The 14,656-nt window shown below is 40.3% G+C and overlaps 1 protein-coding gene across 1 annotated transcript in view; it reads right to left on the bottom strand.

Moving 5' to 3' along the window:
* Positions 1-11,342, bottom strand: part of KBTBD12 (kelch repeat and BTB domain containing 12) — a 68,200-nt gene extending 56,858 nt beyond the window's left edge. The window contains exon 1 of the mRNA XM_089497396.1: positions 11,254-11,342. The gene's annotated coding sequence lies outside the window, so the exon portion shown is untranslated. The remainder of the gene's footprint in view (positions 1-11,253) is intronic.
* Between the last annotated feature and the right edge of the window lie 3,314 nt (positions 11,343-14,656).

Here is a 14,656-nt window from a genome sequence, read left to right as displayed (position 1 = left end):
TCTTTCTGTAATTCTGTTTTAAATTCAGTAATTATTATGGTAGTTAACACAGCATGCTCTCATATTCTTTAACAAAAGTCTTGCAGTTGTGCTTTGCCTGCTGTATGTCTGCTGTCTGTGAAAATGACTAACGCCCTGAACACAGTGTAAATGTAATTGTATAAAAGGTTGTATTCCTATACCTACTTACCAGGGAGCACGTTTCACTGCTCTAAAACCTAAATCATTCCCAGACTATATACATATATGTCACAATGGACCAGGGGTGTAGATATGGGAGAGGGGCAAATTTAGAGAATTGCTTCCCCATAAAAATTCTACACCCCCAAATAATATTTACTTCAATTTTCAGTTTTCTAGCATCCCCCCACCAATAGCTAGTCTTTCAATGGACATAGGATGAATAATACCCACTGAAGGAGGGAAACTGAGGAAATTACCCACATCTGCCTGAATATTTGTATTCTCACTAAATTATTGGGGGGGAGGGAATGTTTATATGGGTTTTATGTGTACCGATGCTGGCCCATTAAACATTTGTCTTGGTAACAGTACAAGGGTTTGAGTGAACTCCACTAACAAATGCCACTGACAGCCAGTCATATAGAGTGTTGGGGTATAAAGCCTTTAAAGGAACAGGCCTCATTTTAAATGCTTGCTTAGCCGTGAAGTTATCCAGATGAGCTTGGGCTAGTCACTTTCATCAGCCGACATAAGCTACCTCACAGGGTTCTTGTTAAGATAAAATTATAAGGGAGTTCTATTTATGTCATTCTGATCACCTTGGGGTAGAAAGATAGAATGAACATTATTTCTGTCCTTTTTTTTTTTTTAGAGAAGGCTACTCTCACCTGACTCCAAGAAAATAAACTGTACAGCCAAAATAACAGAGGAACAGGATTTAGAATATAATTCTATTAGAAATTTATCTATTTGAGGTGCCAATTTGCTTTGGGTAATGAATCAGCTCAGAGTGGACCACTTTTCTTCATCTGGCATTTGTAGAATTCCTTCTCCTTGCTGTCCAAAGAGTTTCAGATGTACATTTGAAAAATACATGAAAGACAAAACTATGGATTTTGATATGACTCGAGGATAAGTCAAGGGTAAAACTTAGAGGCATGTAACAAAGGATCTAAAGGATGAAGAAAAGGAAAACAATGCCAAAAAACTTGCAAAATTCCAGTAGGCATCACTATTTGTGCTTATACTAAAGGCTGGATGGTTGAGAGAATAGACGAGGGTCAGTGCTTCCATGACAGATTATGCTCTTGTATTTCACCAGGGGATGGTTCCTTTTTAAAATAAGAGTTAAAGTTCAGTACTTACATTGACCAGTGGCTAAATTGACCCAGGTTTTGGGGGTCAATTTTTTGACTAAAATTTCTAGACTTATACACAAGTAAATACAGTAATAATGAAAGGGGTTTGTTGTCTACTTTTTGCTTCACTAATGCTGCAGGGGAGATGAGGTAATGATATATTCTGGTGAAGTAGATGGTGAAGGAATGGTAAATTGAAATGACTGAAACTTACTTGTTGTGGTATGTTGTCAATCTCGTGTATAAACTATGGAACGACCTGCCGGAGGAGATCCGTCACATTTCCACTCTGGCAGCTTTTAAGAAAGCACTCAAGACGGATCTCTTCCGGCAGGCCTTTCCAACTTAGTTACCCTCCCCAGATATAGAGATATTGTCCCCTCACTTGTCTATTCTTCCCCGCCTATGTTTCTGCCTTTTTAAATGCTTTTAATGTTTTAAATGTTTTTTATACTAGTATTGTTTAATTCTGTTTTAGCACTGGGTATGGGGGGGTGGTAGGTCTAGGGTTTGATTTTTTACTTCATTGTAATTGATGTATTTTATTGTTGCACCCCACCCGGATTCTTCGTGATTGGGCAGGCTATAAATAAATCTTTATTATTATTATTATTATTATTATTATTATTATTATTATTAGTGGAGGGTAGGTTTGGAGGCCAAAATTATGGATTTTTATATGATCTGTGGATAAGTCAAGGGTAAGACTTAAGGGCATGTAACCATGGACATAAAGGATGTCCTGCTCCCTTCTCCTGCGTCTTCCCAGTCCAGCTGCCCCCTCTGAAAGCAGCTGGGCTGAGAAGAGCCTTGAGGAGTGAATGATCACCCTCCCGGCCATCTTATTACCATATTGACTTGTGTATAAGTCGACCCAGGTTTTTTGGGTCAATTTTGTTGTATAAATTTTTTTACTTATACATGAGTATGTACAGTAGTTAGCAGAGTGGTTTTATTATGATGATGAAATAGTCAGTACAATTTCTGGATGCTTTGCAATATACCACTCAGATATTGTACTGTACACTTAATGTTGGCCTTTTCCCACACTGATTGCTATTTTAATTGGGAAAGCAGCTTGATGCAGTTTTTTTCGTGTAGAAAGCAAAGAAATACGTAACATCTCCATTTAAAAGCTCTCAGGAGCCAGGACCGAAAAATACCATTGCCTAAGATCTCCAATATTTTTTTTTAATATATGTAAAAAGGCTGTGAGTTATAGTGCAAGGCTGGGTAGACTATTGATCTAACCAGGATTCAATCACAAGTGGGAGGTGGGGGGGGGGGATGTACCAATCTGCAACAGGGATCCATTCCCATAAATATACCATAATTCCATCCAGTTTGTCCAGTTTGTTTGTTTGTTTTAAATAAATATTTATTAAATTATGTTAACATATATACAATGTTGCATATGCCCCATTCCCTACTCCCCTCTCCCGCATGGCTTGAAGAGTTTAGGATGAATACACTGTTTACAATTAATACCTAACATTCAATATGTGGGATTTAATTACATTATTGACTTCATTGTACTCCGTATTCCCTTTAACCGTCTCAAGCAGGATTTCCCAACCCAAATCCCAAGCTTCTACTTTCCTTTCTCCAGTATATTTTAATCTTCTATCTCTAATAATATCAAACAACAGGTTATCTGCCAAATACTTATCTACCTTGGTGAAGTTCCAATTTTTACTTTCTTTCTATCCTGATGCTATCACAGCCTGTGTTGCTTTTAATATATTCTTTATTACTTTCTCTTCATTGTTCTTCAGTCCCTTATTCTTCAGATTTAAAGTTATACAATTCTCTTTGCTCAAATGAACATCCTTGCCTATAAGTGTATTAATTTCTCTTATCACTTCACCCAAAACTTCTGAACAAACGGACAATCCCACCACACATGCATGTAAAAACCCTTGGACCCACTGCAGTGCCAGCATTTAGCTGTTAGATTCTTATTGAAAAGTGCTAACTGAGAAGGGGTTCTGTACCATCGCCCTATTAATTTCATCTGTTGCTCTTTTATTCTAGTGTGCTTGTTTCTCTTAACCTCTTGTATCCACAACTGTATATCTTCGCTTGTTAAATTTAGATCTCTTTCCCAAACTCCTTTCAAAATGTCTACGATTTTAAACTGATGCTCTAATATTACTCTATACAGTGGTACCCCGGGTTACGAAATTAATTGGTTCCGCTGCCGCTTTCGTAACCCGGAAACTTTCGCTAGCCGAATAGCCCATAGGCGCTAATAGCGAAAGCCGCGATTTCGTGTGAAATCGCGCCGAAAAGCACCAAAAATTTTTTTCGTAACCCGAAAAAAAAACCGTAACCCGGAACAGTTTTTTTCTTTGGAATTTTTTCGTATCCCGGGAATTTCGTAAGGCGGTGCTTTCGTATCCCGGGGTACCACTGTATATAAATCCAATAATACCTTTGCCTTCATTTAGCGTCTTTTTTATGATCCTCTTCAATGGTGTTACGTTATTTTCTTTTATATTTTTAACTATATCCTTTAACAGTTTATTAATTCTAGCTGCATGGACCCAATACTTCTTTCCAATTAAATTGGTGAGTCTCTCCATCTCACATGGGTTGACCTCTTCATCAAGCAGGTAATCTATAACTCTAATACCTTCGGTTTTTTTATTTTCTTTAGTGTTCTCCCTAGTTTGTCCAGTTTGTTCTGTGTTGAATGATAGTCCAACATGAAATATCTTCAGACAGAGAGTGGAATTGTTTAGAGATACTCCCTTGTCCTTACAGCTCCATCATAATTCCCTTTCTACTTCTCTCTTGAGGACCACTCTTGCATCATTTACAGACATATTTGGGTACTATATTGCAACATTATCTCTATAAAGATAATACTGGACTATATGTACAATGTTGTAATTTGCATTTCCAGCCAGAAATGGTGGTATGGATGGGTGGCTGGGTGAGGTTGAGAGAGAATTATGTTTACTTGCATGTTATCTTGGGCCTATCTATTTTGCCAACAACTCTCACTGTCCTTGGGACTTTTCTCATCTACCTTATTAGATAGATTTCAAGATCTAGCCTTCAGTCTCCAGTTTTCATGGGTCATCTACAGGTGGGAGACAAGGGTGCAAATTCTCCAGTTTTGCGGTGAGGGGTGGGCTTAGTTCCAGAAAAAAGAAAAGGGCTGTATGCACATCTCCATGAAAGCTAGCAGAACATCAACTTACTGCAGTTTGCAAGGCTTAAAATAAATCTTGTTTTGTTGCTGCAATTAAAAAAAACCTCTCTCTATGTACAGTTGGCCCTCTGTATCCACAGATTCCTTATCCATGGATTCAAGCATCCATGGCTTGAAAATATTCAAAAAAGATATAAATTCCAAAAAGCAAACCTTGACTTCACCATGTTATATAAGGGACACCATTTTACTATGCTGTTGTATTTAATGGGACGTGAACATCCACAGATTTTGGTATCCATGGGGGGGGGGGGGCGTTCGCTGGAACCAAACCTCAGGGGATACTGAGGGCCCACTGTAGTTGCTTAGGCGCGTTACAGATGCGCCGAAGGGGCGTATTAGAGTTAGGAAGGGGCGTAGTAGGGTTGAGAAGGGGCGTCACTTCCGGACGCCCCTCAACCCTAGTGTGGACCGAGTCCGTACAAAATGGCGACGCCCATCCACAAGGGGGCTGCCATCTTGATGTTGCGTCCACACGTCGCACAGCACAAATGACGCTGCAAGTGCGCCATTGGCACCTCGCGGTGTCATAGCCGCACCGCAAAGAGAAACGCCATTTTGGGGCTTCTTTTTGCAGCGTGGTTTGTACACTGGGGCTCCTCCATGCTGCAAATGGCGGTGGTGGCAGACCACCCATTTTGGGCGGTCTGTAACGCGCCCCAGTTAGGGTCCTCTTTCCTTCCTAGCTGTGGTGCCAGGGTTTACCCTCCACTCTGCTCTGCATCCACCTTCTGGCTAGATTAAATGTTCTTTATTCTGTCTCCCGGTGGGTTAGCAACTGTCATTGGTGCTTAATGACATCACCAGGAATCATCACTAGCTCTCAAGTTATGGCTCTGAAAACTCAGGGCCTGGAATGATCCTGAGCTGGCAACCCTAACCTTATGATCCTGTGTCCTTTCAAACAGCTGGCTCTCTTTTTTGTTTATGAAAAACTGTAAACTTTAGGACTAAATGCTCTTGAGGGAGTGTTTCAAAAAGGAAAGCACAAACCATTTTCTTAGAATAAATATTTGTGTCTTTTTCACGTAAGAGAAAAAAAAGGAATAACAGAGAATATAAAAGTATAAAATAACTCAGAGCCCTGTTAAGGAGAGGGCAATAAACAAACACATTAAATAAATAAATGGTACAAACAAAATACAGAAAGATGTTTTTGTCCCTCACTGATAATACTACAAGCGAGGGACATCTGGTGAAGCTGAATGGGATGGGATGCTAGACAGATAAAACACAAGAGTTCTTTGCACAGCTGTGGGATTTGCTACTGGAAGATGTGATCATGGCTGCCAATTTGGATGGCTTTATAAAGGGGGTAGGAGAAACCCATGCAGCATAGAGCTGGGAATGGCTACTAGTCATTATGACTATGGTGTTTCTCCAGTATCTTGTACAATATGCCTCTGTCACTCAGGAGCAGAAGGATGCTACTGCATTTATGCCCTACTGGTGGAGGCTTCCTTGGCCGGTGTGTGTGAAGAGAATGCTGGCCAAGGCAAGCCTTTAGCCTGATGAAGAACTTTTCTTATTTTCCTAACCATTTCCCTGTTTGCCTCATAATACTATAAATATGGGTGGTGATGAATGTGCAAATGTTCCCTCCTGTGTTACCACAAGAAATTCAGATTTGGAAACTCGCCTTGCAAACTGCACGATATTGTTATAATACTATTATCCCACTTTTACTGCTCTGGTTGCCTTTTCTGGAATACTGGGATTTGCAATTTAGGGAAGGTCATTTAGAATTCTCAGCCAGAGAGCATGTGTAAATCATAGAATCATAGAGTTGGAAGAGACTACAAGGGCCATCCAGTCCAACCTCCTGCCATGCAGGAACTCTCAACCAAAGCATTCCCGACAAATGGCCATCCAGTCTCTGCTTAAAGACCTCCAAGAAAGGAGACTCCACTACACTCCGAGGGAGTGTGTTCCACAGTTGAACAGTTGTTACTGTCAGGAAGTTGCTCCTAACGTTTAGGTGGAATCTCTTTTCCTTTAGCTTACATCCATTGTTCCAGGTCCTGTTCTCTGGAGCAGCAGAAAACAAGCTTGCTCTTTCCTCAATATGACATCCCTTCAAATATTTAAAAAGGGTTATCACATCACCTCTTAACCTTCTCTTCTCCAAGCTAAACATCCCCAGATACCTAAGTGGTTCCTCATAGGGCATGGTTTCCAGACCCTTCACCATTTTAATCGCCCTCCTTTGGACACGCTCCAGTTTCTCAATTTCCTTTTTGAATACTGGGCATAATATTCCAGGGGAGGTCTGACCAAAGCAAAATAGAGTGGTGTTATTACTTCCCTTGATCTAGACACTATACTTCTATTGATGCAGCCTATAATTGCATTGACCTTGTTAGCTGCCGCATCGCACTGTTGACTCATGTTCAACTTGTGGTCTACTTGGACTCCAAGATTCCTTTCACATGTAGTCTTGTTCAGCCAGGTGTCCCCCATCTTATATATGTGCATTACATTACATAAGTGCAGTATCTTCCATTTCTCTGTGTTGAATTTCATTTTGTTAGCTTTGGCCTAGTCTATTCACGTCATTTTGAATTTTGATCGTGTACTCTGGGGTATTAGCTACTACTACTAATTTGGTGTCATCTGCAAATTGGATAACTATGTCCCCAATACTGTCATTCAAGTCATTGATAAAGATGTTGAATAGCACTGGGCCCAGGACAGAGCCCTGTGGGACCCCACTTGTCACTTCTCTCCAGGATGAAATGGAGCCATTGTTGAGCACCCTTTGGGTTCGGCCAGTCAACCAATTACAAATCCATGTAACAGTTACCTTGTCTAACCCACATTTTACAAGCATGTTTGCAAGAATGTTATGGGGAACCTTGTCAAAGGCCTTACTGAAATCAAGATATACTATATCTACGACATTCCTTTCATCTATCAAGCTGCTATTTTTATTCAAAGAAAAAGGTCAGATTTCGTAGAATCATAGAGTTGGAAGAGACTGCAAGGACCATCCAGTCTAACCCCCTGCCATGCAGGAAATCCAAATCAAAGCATCCCCGACAGTGGCCATCCAGCCTCTGCTTAAATACTTCCAAAGAAGGAGACTCCACTACACTCCGAGGGAGTTTGTTCCACTCCCTGGCATGACTTGTTTCTCTGAAACCCGTGTTGACTTTTTGTGATTATGGCATTGTCTTCTAGATGTTCACAGACTCTGTTTTATGATCGTCTCTAGAATCTTTCCTGGTATTGATGTCAGACTAACTGGACGATAATTGTTGGGATCCCCCCCCCCCTTTTTGAAGATGGGGACAACATTTTACCTCCTCCAATCTGCTGGGACTTCTCGTCAGAAATCGTGCAAAACCCATAAATCGTAGTGGAGGCATCATCGCCCGCTTGTTCCGTCAGTAAAGCATCCCTGAAGCCACCATTTGGCAAGAACAGGATCTTCTGTTTTTGCCAAATGGTGGCTCCAAGGACTCTTTACCGAAAGGACGTGTGAGCAATGCCTCCACTACAATTTATTGACGGGAGAAAAGTGCGGTGGTGTGAATGCCAATCACAGGTTTTGCAGGATTTCTGACCATTTAATGGCAATTTATACATGGTAAGCCTCCCGTGTAATATTCTCCATTTTAAACTGCTTAGGGAGTGCTTAAGTGCACTGATAAGCAGTATAGAAATGTACTTGCTATTGCTATTGAATCCACTATCCTGAACCACATAAAGAAAATGAATGCACAGAGGAACAGGCACCATGCTTCAGGTTGCTGCTCTCCACACCAGGAAAAGGCACTGTAGGGCTAAAGCACTCCTCCCTTACCATGTTTTTTCTTAATCTAGGAACTCTTTGAAAACTGAAAAAAGACCCACTGCTTGATGAGTAAGGGGAGGAAGGGAGCCAAGAGAAAGGCTGAAAAAGCAACAGGGTGGAAGAGAGAAAGACCAGTGAAACAGCAAAAGAGTAATGACAGAGAAAAGAGAAGTGTGAGGATCAGGTGGAGGGGTAAGAGGTTTTTAATCCGTGCAAATCTGGACAGATCTGTTAGTACACAATACAGTTAACACCAGTGCTACATAATTTTTGTTCTGGCTGCTGTGAAGCAGCATTTCTGCAGTCATTTCCTTTAGTTTCTTCAGTTACCTGAAGACCTGAAGACATTGTGTCAGACTCTGGTCTTTCATCTTTTATCACATTTGGCATGCATTCATAACTTTAATCATCCTATCAGAATTAATTAATATATCACAAGTTAAAAACCTTGTACCAGCAATATAAACCAATAAATAACTCACCAAACACATCAGAAGGCACAATCTAATCTCACATTGCACAATAATGTACTCTGAGCTCATAATTCAACAGCCATAAATTGATTTTTTAAAATAAAAAATATGTAAAAATTGATTCCCAGAGTTTAATCTGTAAAAGTAGTTCTAGAACTAGGCTAAGATTTCATTTCCTTCCATTTGCAATTGTCCACTTGTTGATCTGTATAGCATTAGGTAGTCTAGCTTTTGCATTTGGGACACATTTTTTCCTATTTTAACACTTCTTCAACCTCATACAGGAAAAAAGCTACTAACTTTGACTTTAAATGTACCATATATACTCATGTATAAGTCGACCTCATGTATAAGTCGAGGGCAGGTTTTGGGGCCAAAATTTTGGATTTTGATGTGACCCTTAGATAAGTTGAGGGTAAAACTTAGTGATGTGTAACAAAGGATCTAAAAGATGAAGCAAAAGAAAACAGTGCCAGAGAACTAGCAGTGATTAATTTCTGTAACTTTATAACTTTCCATAAATTTTATATTTTACAACTCTTTTGAGTGCAAGTTTGATCATGTAGTAAAGCACCAACTTCACATTTTTAAAAAAAAGACTCATTGCAAAGCAACATCATAATATCCTGTTTAACATAAGAATTGTCTTTACATTGAACTGAAACGAACAGTTTGATAAAGAATGGAATGTACATAGTTGGGTCATGCTACAATATCTTCTGAATACATTTTTAACTAGAAGTATATTTTAATGAAACCAATAACATGCTTCATTGGGTTATTACAGTTTAAAAGTTTGCACACTGGTTGACCCTGCTGAAATCACCACAAGGACTGCAATCACAAAAGAGGTGAATAATAGACAATCCCCAAGGCTATTGTTCATAAGTTTCCAGGAAGCTTTTCAGTACTCTTTTTTAAACTATAACTTTGCCTGATTTTAACACAGAAAACTACTAAACAAACCCCTTTCACCGCTCTGTTTCTCTTGCCATTCTTTCGGCTTATGCCAGAAAAAAGCATTGCAAAGGAGGTTTGGGATAGAAGGCTGATCTGGTGAGTTTAAGAGATCAGTGATACTTGCTGAAATGAAATACTGAGTGTAGTTTCCAAATATCCTGAGTACTTCCATACCTCTATATGACAGCTACAGGAAAAGAGATTCCACCTCAACTTTAGGGGAAACTTCCTGACAGTAAAGATGTAGAACACACTCCTTCAAAGTGTGGTGGAGCCTCCTTCTTTGGAGGTTTTTAAACAGAGGCTGGATGGCTATCTGTCGGGTGTGCTTTGATTGGGAGTTCCTGTATGGCAGGGGGTTGGACTGGATGGCCTTGTGGTCTCTCCCAGTCCCAACTCTATGATTCCCCCCATTTCTTTCTCTCTTGCCTTCCTCCTGATCCTAGCTTTGCAAAGGAGGTTTTGGGTGCAAAGCTGATCTCCCCCCCCCCCATTTCTCTTTCTCTCTTGCCTTCCTCCTGATCCTAGCTTTGCAAAGGAGGTTTTGGATGCAAAGCTGATCTCCCCCCCATTTCTCTTTCTCTCTTGCCTTCCTCCTGATCCTAGCTTTGCAAAGGAGGTTTTGGGTGCAAAGTTGATCTTCCCCCATTTCTCTTTCTCTCTTGCCTTCCTCCTGATCCTAGCTTTGCAAAGGAGATTTTGGATGCAAAGCTGATCTCCCCTCATTTCTCTTTCTTTCTTGCCTTCCTCCTGATCCCAGCTTTGCAAAGGAGGTTTTGGATGCAAAGCTGATCTCTCCCCATTTCTCTTTCTCTCTGGCCTTCCTCCCAAACCCAGCTTTCAAAGGAGGTTTGGACTCTCTTTTTCTCCCGGTTTTGGCGATCCCAGCCTTGGAAAGGGGGATTACCATATTGACCCTTATATACGTCTACTCTGGGATTTTGAAGCTCATTTTGAGGCATAAATTTTTCGACTTATAGTCGAGTATATACGGTAAGAAAAATTTATGTAATCCAAGAAGCTATGTGTACAAGTTATTTCCATAAGTGAGAGAGGATTCCTCCACTGAGTGCTCTAAAACCATGCTACTGTGGACTTGTACCAGCCTGCAAGCCAGTCTGCAGAGGGTTTCCAAGAAAAAAACAAAGAGTTGTAGCCAGTGGTCCTTGGCATAATGGAGGAAAAAATGCCAGTCCCTCATATCAGATGGTGCAAAAAGCTATGCCCTGAAGAACAATCTCAACAGCTGTTCATCAGAATTCCATATTGAAATGGTCTCTCTATGCTCACCAGCTCAAACCTGTAGAATATAGTAAGCCCTTTTTCTTATACTTGTTAAGGCCTGCCTATAGCCTCCATTCCAGCCTTGTGTACAACAGTATCACCTTGCCACTAAAAGCTCAGCCTTCAACCATTTACTGTCCTGAACCTCAGCAATAAAACTCTGCATCTGTTAAGCCATTTTAAAGGGGACATATTTACCTTCTTTTCCTCTGTACTTTTCATTTCTTGGGATCCTTATAGCTTTGGAAAACCAGGCAGTAGAAGTGGAGAGTTACAGACCAGATGAAAGAGACAGAAAGCCTGGCAGTACCTCTCAACCCTGCTGCTGATGTCAGAGTCTCATGTGGATGGAGAGAAAGCCAGAAGATATAAATAGGCTGGGCTCAATATTATTTGACTTGGCTCTGCGAGAGGCCTGTATTAATGTCACATTACAGGGGCACATTGAGACTTAGTGAGACACTGACTGATTCATATTTCTGCTTCTTCTGTATGAGTTGCCACTTAACTATCAAAATTAGCTTTGGGGAACTCATTTAAACAACACTGTTGGTCTCTGGGCTAGGAACCAGACTGTAATAATAATATGTGTGCTGCTGCTGTACTGGCCATGACAAGTGTGCTACCTGCAAAAAAAGACAGGACGCCTATAATAGTTACATAGATGAGGGAATTTTCGATTACAAGGGAAACCATACTTAGCAATCAAGAGTCAGGAATGCTTACAGAGAGCGACAGACAGACCATTTGGGTGACCTGAACTGTCTTCTTTTCTTGTTTTCTTATCCTGACCCTTCTGTGATATAAAATGATACTCTGAGGCCTGTTACAGACTGCCAAAATAAAGCTGCTTGGGGTCTCTTTGGAGGTATGCTATTTAAATGATGCATGCACCCTAAGAATCCAGAAGCTGCACCAAAAGCTGCATTCCAGTGCTTAGGAATGGAGTGTGGCTTTGGTGCGACCTCCGGACTCTTAGGACCCATGCATCATTTAAATAGCATACCTCCAAAGAGACCCGAAGCAGCAGCTTTATTTTGGCAGTTTGTAACAGGCTGAGTGATCTTTTTCACTTCTTTCTACCAGGTGTTTCTTAGCTCCCACACCCCAGAAAAGAGCTAGATTAATTTGGTGCCCAAACAATGTTTTTATTTTTACAACAGAATTTCTATAATAAAGACTTTTACTTTGTTTCTCTAAGCTGCTGTCTTTTCTTCCTTACTTAGCATCACTGGTACAAATTTCTGTACTTCTTTTCTATTAATTTAACAGGTGTAGTGTGCATAGCTACATTTTCTGAAGATTCCTCTTCATCGGTGGTCACAGGGTTGTCAATAGTGACAGCTGCATACAGCTTAGTACCTTTAATGGCTGCGTAGAAGAGAGAAATTCAGTAGGTGCTGTTTGTCATACAATAAGGTAATTAGCTACGTTTGCTGAAATTTTCATTAAAGCTACAGGAGTCCCTTCCAGTTTTTACTCAGCCAACCCTAGCTGGTAAGACAGAGGATTGTCACATATTCACATCTAATGTTCCCCTCTTACTCAATTTAGAGTTAAGGAGTTTGATCCAACAACGTTGCTTCCAGCAACTCTATTTATTTATTGCTCTATAAACTGTTCAGCCTAGATGGAGTGGGAAAGATGCCAACTGAGTAACATATCTAAATAAACCTTCCCTGTTACATCCTGTATTTCTGGCTCCGCTGAATTGCATTCTAGTATATCAAATTAATGTCTAAATACTCTAAAGGCACCAGATCCTGTCTGATCTTGGGCACTAAGTAGGGTCAGACCTGGTTAGTACTTGGATGGGAGACAGCTAACAAATATTGGGTGTTATATATTTTTAGAGGAAGGAATTTGCAAACCACCACCGGTTATTCCTTCTCTAATAAAACATTGTGACATTCATGGGTTCCCAAAAGTTGACAAGCAACATGAATGCACACACAAACCCAATTAACCACAGTCTCCTAAAATCAAATAGCCTCCTACTTCTCTGTTTGCCTTATATAGGTTAGGAGATGTGGGACTGAACAACATCAGGGTGTGGTCAAGATGGCAAAAGTTATTAATGAGGAAAAACACAAAGTAGGAAAGCCTGCAGCACTTTGCCCTTCCTTTAGCTTTGCACCCTCTCTCCCTCCTCTGTGTTTTTGAGTGCAAAACGTTTGCACTTTGAACTTTGGTAATATGTTAATCGTCATCCTATTACTAACAGTTGTGAAAGGGCTGAGTACAGGATTGGTTAAACAGACACATGCTCTCTCTCTCGGGTGCTTAGCTAATACAACCTATAGTGCCGGGGGTAGGGAGAAAAAGATAATACTGCTTTAGGAATCTATTCATAATGGAAGATTAAAATCTACCCACACCTGAACAGTGAGCTTTAAAGATAAGCTCTGACCAGAAGAAGAAAGGGAAAAGATTTTTAAAGTTTATGGAATTGGCTGTGCCTGTGAAGACAAGAAACCTAATTTTCTCAGTCAGTGTTTAGGGGTGCAGGTCAGGAGTACTTCCAATTATATTAATCAACCAAATGAACAGTGTGATTTCAGTCTACATCATGTGGATCAATTTAGTAACAAAACTAGAAGAAGAAAAAGCACAGCAGTTTCATATTTTCATGTTGACACATTTTAAAACAGCACCACAAAAAAAAGTACTGTAATCAATTTTCATTAAAGTGATAAGCAATTCTCATCAAGTAAAACCAGAGGGCCTTTTTCATTTTTTTCCTACCTCCCTTTTTTACTCAGTTGATTTCCTGTAATAATTTTGCACAACACTGAAACTAGGCTCTGCTTCTTTACCAAGATTGTGCCTTCTGCCTGGCTTCATTATCTTACAGACTCTCAAGAGCTCTTCAGCCATTTTAGCTAACTACGCATGTCTTTTCTTTGCAACTGTGAATGTAAAACAGTACAGAAAATGCCAAAATGAGGCAACAAAAAACCCAGCTTGGTCTTTATACATTGCAAGATTATGCATTTATAGCATGCATGATTATATTAAAAGTTCAGCTGTGGTCCTATGAAGAAGATATTACCATCACCACTTAACTTTTGAATGACCATGGCTGAGGACTGGTATTTAGATATTCATTTTACGCATGCTCAAAAGTCTGCATAAACAGAATCAGTGAATCACAGAGCTGGAAGAGGCCCCAAGGGCCATCCAGTCCAACCCCATTCTCCCATGCAGGAACTCACAATCAAAGCACCCCAACAGATGGCCATCCAGCGTCTGTTTAAAAATCTCCAAAGAAGATGACTCCACCACCCTCCAAGAGAGGTTGTTCCACTGTGAAACAGCTCTTACTCTCAGGAAGTTCTTCCTAAAGTTTAGGTGGAATACTCTGGCTTTCGTTTTTCACACAATAACAAGAGACTATTCTATTGTTTTTGAAATTTTAGTTGCAGAAGTTGCTTGCTATGCTGGTTGGGGAGCTGTGATTCAAGATGTACAAGCCTCCTGACTTGCTATAGCAGTTGCATGATTCTTTACATACTGATCTATTAGCCTGTGGAAAGGACTCAACTGAATTTCAATTAGGCCTTCCTTTCATGAACATAGCTCACTTGCTATATATTATGGC

Source organism: Sceloporus occidentalis, unplaced genomic scaffold, assembly GCF_023333645.1.
Source record: "Sceloporus occidentalis isolate IW3139 unplaced genomic scaffold, rSceOcc1.0.p SCAF_1, whole genome shotgun sequence".
Lineage (NCBI taxonomy): Eukaryota > Metazoa > Chordata > Lepidosauria > Squamata > Phrynosomatidae > Sceloporus > Sceloporus occidentalis.
The sequence above is the reverse complement of the archived record's forward strand: the minus strand, read 5'-3'. Positions and strand labels throughout refer to the sequence as shown.